Source organism: Bubalus kerabau, chromosome 19, assembly GCF_029407905.1.
Source record: "Bubalus kerabau isolate K-KA32 ecotype Philippines breed swamp buffalo chromosome 19, PCC_UOA_SB_1v2, whole genome shotgun sequence".
NCBI lineage: Eukaryota > Metazoa > Chordata > Mammalia > Artiodactyla > Bovidae > Bubalus > Bubalus kerabau.
This window is the reverse complement of record NC_073642.1, coordinates 11,727,888-11,735,626: the sequence shown is the minus strand read 5'-3', so window position 1 is coordinate 11,735,626 and position 7,739 is coordinate 11,727,888.

The following is a 7,739-nucleotide window of genomic DNA, read 5'->3' as shown; positions in this document are numbered from 1 at the left end:
TCCTGCATGACCTTAGGCCAAAGGAAAAAAAAAGAGAGAAAGAGAGAGAAAATTTTTTGAATGGAATAAAAATGAAAATATTACATATCACCTTAAAAAGAAAATTAAAAAAAAACAAAACAAGGATTGGAGCTTGAGCTTCCCACTAGTGAAAAAAGGTTTGATTTGCCTTAGATATACTTGTATTCTAGAATTCATCTCCACCTATGTTCAGGTTTAGGTCACCAGTTGGCAGTGTGTGCATGCTCAGTCGTGTCCAGCTATTTGTGATCCCAGAGACTGCCAGGCTCCTCTGTCCATGGGGTTATCCCAGCAAGAAAACCGGAGTGGGATGTCATTCCCTTCTCCAGGGGATCTTCCCAACCCAGGAATTGAACTCACGACTCCTGCATTGCAGGTAGATTCTATAGACCCGTGTAGAGACTAAAGCCAGGGGGTGGGATATTAGCCATTGCTTCCTGGGATGCCCTTCCCAGTTTGTCTTTTCAGAATGAATGCAAACTGCATCCTAACAAACCATGAGTAGCTGGGTCCTGGCCGCTGATGGGGTGCCGCCAGTGTTCCTCGAGGCGGTGGTCTCTTCAGGAGGGCGTTGGATTACATTGCCAGCAGCCACCAGCTCTTCCTTTGGCCTCCGCTAACTTTACGGTGGTGCCTTTTTTTTCCCTACACAGCAGGCCCTGCTAGCTCCTTTTTGGCTGCTGGGATGGAATGCTAGGAGTCAGGGGGTGTGGGGCTCAAATTGATAACTGTGTCCGTTGACTTTCCATTCCCCATTTCACCTCTTTCATTCTGTCAGGGAGCTTTGTCCCAGAGAAGGAGATTATGCAGTGGACTGTGGAGGAGATGGAACTTCAGAAAGATAGAGCGCACAAAAAAGTGTGACAAATTGCAATGACAGGGCTGAGATGGTCGCTTGTGATGGAGTGAAATTAAATCCCTGGCCAAACAATACTGCTTTCTTCTATGTCTATGGGGACCCTTGTTGGGCCTGGATTGAGAGAGAAAGTCAGAAGAAGGGAGTAAGAAAGATGCATTCACCCAGTCAAAAGGATATTTTTTTCCACATTCATTGGATTTACTTTCCTCAACAAAATGGCACTATAACACGTATCTGGATATGTGGCAGACGTATTAACATCCTTAAGCACTTCTGTAAGAGCTGAGCACATCCTTTGTGTCTCACTAGTAATTTTAATGGTAACCCCAAGTGTAAGACGCAAGACCATATTTTTCTTTCCTCACCTCCAATGTCTCAACTCCCACCATTCTAAAAAATTGTACTGGAGTCCTGGTTAAAAAGATAAGTCTGCATAAGCACTTCAGGTCCTTGTTTTTCTAGAGATCACGAGCCTGGTTCACCCAGCAGCCTCTTTCCACTTCATGGCTTATTTCAGGACCCTGAATATTCATTGGAAAGACTGATGCTGAAGCTCCAATACTTTGTCCACCTGATGCAAAGAGCAGACTCATTGGAAAAGACCCTGATGCTGGGAAAGACTGAGGGCAGGAGGAAAAGGAGACAACAGAGGATGAGATGGTTTGACGGCTTCACCAGCTGAATGGACATGAGTTTGGGCAAACTTCGAGAGATGGTGAAGGACAGGAAAGCCTGGCATGCTGTAGCCATGGGGTTGCAAAGAATTGGACATGATTTAATGACTGAACAACAATGACCAAGGCCCTGAACAAAATTGTTAATTTGCATTGCTGCCTACCACAAATGCTTGATAATGTAGATCCAGATTTCCAGGCCTCATTTAACTCAAAGCAGAGAGAAATTGCTAGACATTTTGTTATGAATCCCACCTTTTGAAGCCAACCCCGCCCCACGTACCCATCTCAGCTCACCTCACAAAATCAAAAGAGCTGCTTATCCAAGACCTGGACAAGGAGACATTCTGGCATGTCTCCCCATCTCTGGGGATTCCCTCAAAAGGTATTGGTGTCAGGAAGGGATTGAGTTAAGGTGCTCGAAGCTGACTGGCAGACATGAATCACATTTGTAAAGCATTCTTTATTGTGGCAAAATTCACATAACATAAAGTTTACCATTTTAACCAAAGTATACAGTTCAGTGGCTTTTAGATCACAGCATTGTGCAACCATGCTGCTGCTACTGCTGCTAAGTCACTTCAGTCGTGTCCGACTCTGTGCGACCCCATAGACGGCAGCCCACTAGGCTCCTCTGTCCCTGGGATTCTCCAGGCAAGAACACTGGAGTGGGTTGCCATTTCCTTCTCCAATGCATGAAAGTGAAAAGTGAAAGTAAAGTTGCTCAGTCGTGCCCGACTCTTAGCCACCCGATGGACTGCAGCCCACCAGGCTCCTCTGTCCATTGGATTTTCCAGGCAAGAGTACTGGAGTGGCAACCATGACCACTGTTCAATTCTAGAACATTATTATCACTCCAAAAATAAATCCCATTTTTATCACTCCTAAAATAAGCCTTGATCACTCCCATTTCCCCCTTTCTCCAGGCCCTGGCAATCACTCATCTACTTTCTGTCTCTATGGAGATGCCTACTTTGGACATAGAAAAAATTATATACTATGTTTTCTTTTGTGTCTACCTTCTTTCATTTAGAATAATGTTTTCAGAGCTTATCTACATTATAACATGTATCAGTATTCCATTCCTTTTTATGGCTAAACAATATACCATTGTATGGATATATCATATTTTGCATATCCATTCATCAGTTGATGGGATGTGGATGGTTTCCACTTTTTGACCATTAGGAATAATGCTGCTAAGAACATGTATGTACAAGCTTTGTTTGAACACATCCTCAATTTGTGAATGTATAGAACAAGGAATAAACCTGCTGATTCATATGGTAATTCTGCATTTCACTTTTTGAGGAGTCACCAAACTGCTCTCCACAGTAGCTGCACCATTTTACATTTCTATCAGCAAAGGAATGAGGGTTCCAATTTCTCTACACTTTCATCAACACTAGCTATTTTCCATTTTTTAATAACCACCCTAGTAATGAAGTGATACTTTCTTGTGGTTATTTTTTATTTAAATTTATTTTTTGAATTGGAGCATAGTTGCTTTACAATATTGTGTTGGTTTCTGCCATACATCAGCATGAATCACTCATAGGTATATGCATGTCCCCTCCCTCTTGAACCACCTCCCACCCCCTACCCTCCCTGTGGTTGTGATTTGCATTTCCCTAATGACTATTCATGTTGATTATCTTTTCATGTGCTTACAGTCCATTTGTATACTTTTATTTTAGAAGTGTCTTTTTCGGTCCTTTGCTCATTTTTTTACTGTAAGTTATTTGTCTTTCTGCTGTTGAGTTAATGCATTTAGACAAAACAGTGATCAACACTTCAGAAGATCAACACTGTGGGTCCTAAGTAGCACAGAGAAGAAGCAAGATAATTTTTACTGTGAGCTGTGGCATAAAACCTATATTTAACCCTCATTCTGTAGGCAAGTTCTACAGAGTCTGTAGAAGGGCAATATTGTGATTGACCTTCAGGGGTTAATATGAAAATTAAATGAGATAGTATACATGAAGCTACTGGTACCATGCCTGGCGTAATGCAGTTGCTTGACAGCAGACACATGGCTTGGATATTCAACTTGCCATTGTGAATGGCACTAGGTGGGAAAAGGGAAACTGAGGAGTCAGTGCTAAACATGCAACTACCCAGGACCAAAAACATTCTGGACAGAATGACTGCTTCTGCTCACCTCTCCATGGGAACACCTGGAGAATCAATCCCACTACTCCTTGTCACTTACAAGGAATGGTAGCAGGAGACAACTCAAAACCAACCAACCAACCAATCAAAAACTTGAAGAAGGATTTGAGGGGAGCATTTTAGCCCAAAGTTTATAGGCTTCTACTCTTCAGTAATTCAAGCGGTCAGTTGATAAATATGTGTTAAGCATTCACTCTATTCCACAGATGCAGATATACAGAAAATATAGTGCCCGCCTCAACAAGACATGGAGATGCAGTGATGAATGGGGAAAGATGAGCCTTCTTATTGCTGCCCTAAAGGGATCAGCCCAGCAACAGTCTGAGTTTGCTGCTGCTGCTGCTAAGTTGCTTCAGTTGTGTCCGACTCTGTGCGACCCCATAGACGGCAGCCCACCAGGCTCCCCCGTCCCTGGGATTCTCCAGGCAAGAACACTGGAGTGGGTTGCCATTTCCTTCTCCAACGCATGAAACTGAAAGGTGAAAGTGAAGTCACTCAGTCGTGTCCGACTCTTCACGACCCCATGGACTGCAGCCTACCAGGCTCCTCCATCCATGGGATTTTCCAGACAAGAGTACTGGAGTGGGTTGCCATCGCCTGCTCCAAGGCTGAGTTTAAATCGTCATTAAGAGAGAACACTTCAAGTAGAAAAATGCTAGGTTGGCAATATCAACCTGTCTAACTAAGTATGTTAAACAGTTGCAGAAACAATCTTTTGATCATTTTCTTAACAAAAAGTTGCCAGTTTTGTTTTGGATCTGTGGTTTGAACAAATGTGGTATTTTAACTTTATTAATCTATCAGAAGAGAGGTGTCAAGATGCTTTAATCACTTTCTTTTTTGAATCTGATTTCTTTTATTTTTTCTAGTTAAGGAATATAAAGTAAATGATTTAAAAACTAGTAAATTCTCCCAGTTTAGAAATTATATCAATCACCATTTAATTTATCTAGAGGGGCAAATTTGTCCAAGGAACACAACAAAATACTGAGTTAAAAAGAGTTGATTTATGACATAGAAAACAAACTTTCAGTTACCAAAGAAGAAGAGCAGAGGAGGGATAAATTGGGGTTATGAAACTGACCAAAAATTAAAATGTCGATTGACTAGCATATGAGTTGTGTTCAATAAAATTGCAAAATATCTCTGTTTTGGTTTTGGTCCATTTATTTGGATCTACAGGCTAAGTTTGGGAAAATAAGGCATGTAGTTATGATCAATTGCTCTAGAGACTTAAATGTTGAAACAATGAGGTCAAATTTTTAATATTTTTAAAGTATTCAGCTTTTGTTATTAGGGTATCTGGATCTAGAAAATACTTTGAGACTTAAATACTGAAATATGGAGGTTATACTTTTAATTTTTATTGCACTCAGCATTTGTCAGGAGGGTATCTAGATCCAAAAAATATTTTTGCCCTCTGTTCCCACCACCCACTCACCAACGTACAACCATAGAGAAAGTTGAAAGTGAATTCAAGGTGTTTGGGTAAACAGCCAGGTAGCCAGGCACAGTCTTGGGTTATTGCACCATCGATTCTATCTACTGAAGTTCACTGTCCCAGCTTCTGTGGATATTGTCTCCATTATTATAACACTTTGGGTTCATTTGAAAGCAACATGGTCCGAGCTGAGAACATTTTTGTATTCCAATCCTCCCACGGATTCCCTCTCTTCTGTCCCTCCTCCTTCCCGTGCACACCCTGACTTCAGTTGCCATGGCCAGACTTTAAAAACATTTCAGACTTAAAAGGTTAAGATCTAAGGGCTGCTGATTTTATCTGGGCTTTTAACTAACACAGGCAGGTGGATTAGAGATATGTGTACAATCCCTACTCTAGACACTTGGGTAAATATGCACAAGTGCTGGGGCAGCCGAGGAAGCGATCCGATGTTATTGTCTATTAATTCCAAAGTGGAGATTAAAGAAATCAGTAGTGTAAATATCAAAAAGGATTTCCACTTACATATAAGAACGTTACTCAAGCAGGCTGCTCATTCCAAATTATGTGAAGGCTTTTGGCTTTAAGAAAAGTGTGAATTTGTTTTTGCTGGAAATTTGCATATTTTTCGGTCTCTCTTTGTCTGCAAGGAGGGTACTAACCCTACCGAGAATTCTGTTCACATGGTAGCAATTTGTGCTGCTGATAGCTTCCATGTAGCTTTACCACAATAACACGTATTTGCCAGAGTTGTAATGTAGAGTCAAATTTTATTTTTTTGATCTCTCTTTATGTAACATTTCCTAGAAATGCCAAAATACGGGGTGAAGGAAGCTGTGTATCAAGTTCAGAGCATTTCTAACTTTAGACAGGATTCAATCCCCACCTCGCTTGGCCGACTTGCCCTGTAAGTTTCAGAATCCAGGCTGAAGTGAAGCCACCTTGTGCCACCACAAATGAATACCAGCTGATGACTGGAGAAGTTAAGGGCAAGCCCAGCGATTTTCCACCCTGCTGCAAGTGGGCTGGGACAGACCTTCCTAAGCTGTGCTTCAGGGAGGGAAATGTCAATTAAAGTGCAGGTGCCCCCGTTTCAACAAAAGTCATCAAGAATCACCATTAGCTTTTATTATACGATATGTGCATTGAAAACATACACACAGGCTCACACAGCTTTTTAATCAGCCTAGCGGCACGGCCAACAGTATAAAGAAAAGTCTCCGCATTTTCAGAAATTGGAATATGAGGTGATTTGTTTCTGCCCTGTTTTTTGAGACCCTGATCACAGATCTCAGGCCATCTTTAGATGAGTAGAGAATAGAGTCTCTAGACTCAAAGAATAGAGTTTCCAAATAGTCTAACAAAATCAACAGCTACTCTGGCACTCTCTTCTGAGTGATTGTGTCCCACAGGGAGAAAAAAGAAAAACAACACAACACATCAAAATGCTATGAATGAGGATATAGGACATCACTATATAATACCCCCCAAACAGCCAGTTCTAACTAGATACCTAGTCAATCTATCGAAAAATATGCATTAATTTTGGCATAAGTTAGGTCAAAGGTCAGAGACCACTTAAAAGAGGAGCGCCCAGTGGCTGACCCATATTTGTCTAAAGCATTGGAATTGAGGGGAATGAAAGAGGGGAGTGGCTGCCCTCCAGAAGAGGATTTTAGATTACCAAAGGGGGAAGAGGAGTTGGGGAGGAATAAAATAGGAGGTTGGGATTAACATAGACACACTGCTGCTGCTGCTGCTGCTGCTAAGTCGCTTCAGTCGTGTCCGACTCTGTGCAACCCCATAGATGGCAGCCCACCAGGCTCCCCCGTCCCTGGGATTCTCCAGGCAAGAACACTGGAGTGGGTTGCCATTTCCTTCTCCAATGCATGAAAGTGAAAAGTGAAAGTGAAGTCTCTCAGTCATATCCGACTCTTAGTGACCCCATGGACTGCAGCCCACCAGGCTCCTCCATCCATGGGATTTTCCAGGCAAGAGTACTGGAGTGGGGTGCCATTGCCTTCTCCGATAGACACACTACTATATATAAAATAGGTAACCAAAAAGGGCCTACTGTATAACACAAGGAATTATAATACATATTTTGTGATAACCTATAAGGGAAAAGAATCTGAAAAAATAATACATCCATATATATGTATACTTGAATCACTTTGCTGTACACCTGAAATTGTCATAACATTGTAAATCAACCACAAGTACTTCAATTTTTAAAAAAAATAAATAATATAGAGGGGGAAAAAAAGAAATCTTCCTCCATCAAAAACATGACTTCGCTACTGGTTGGAGTCCAGTGTGGACAAACACAATCATGGTTATCTTTTGAATCCAAAGTTTTCTGTTTTGCCCTAAGACAAGTTCATCATTTCTTCACATTTTGGTATAAACAACTTTCATGCAATTAGCCTAAATTTTCTACAGAACAGCCAAATGAGGGTAAAAGCACAGAAAAAAGAAAGTCACGATTGAGGGTGGAGGGTGAATGTTAATTTGGAGCCAAGAGTATTTCGGGAGAGAGGAGGCCTGGGTAAGGTGTATCAACAGGGGGCTT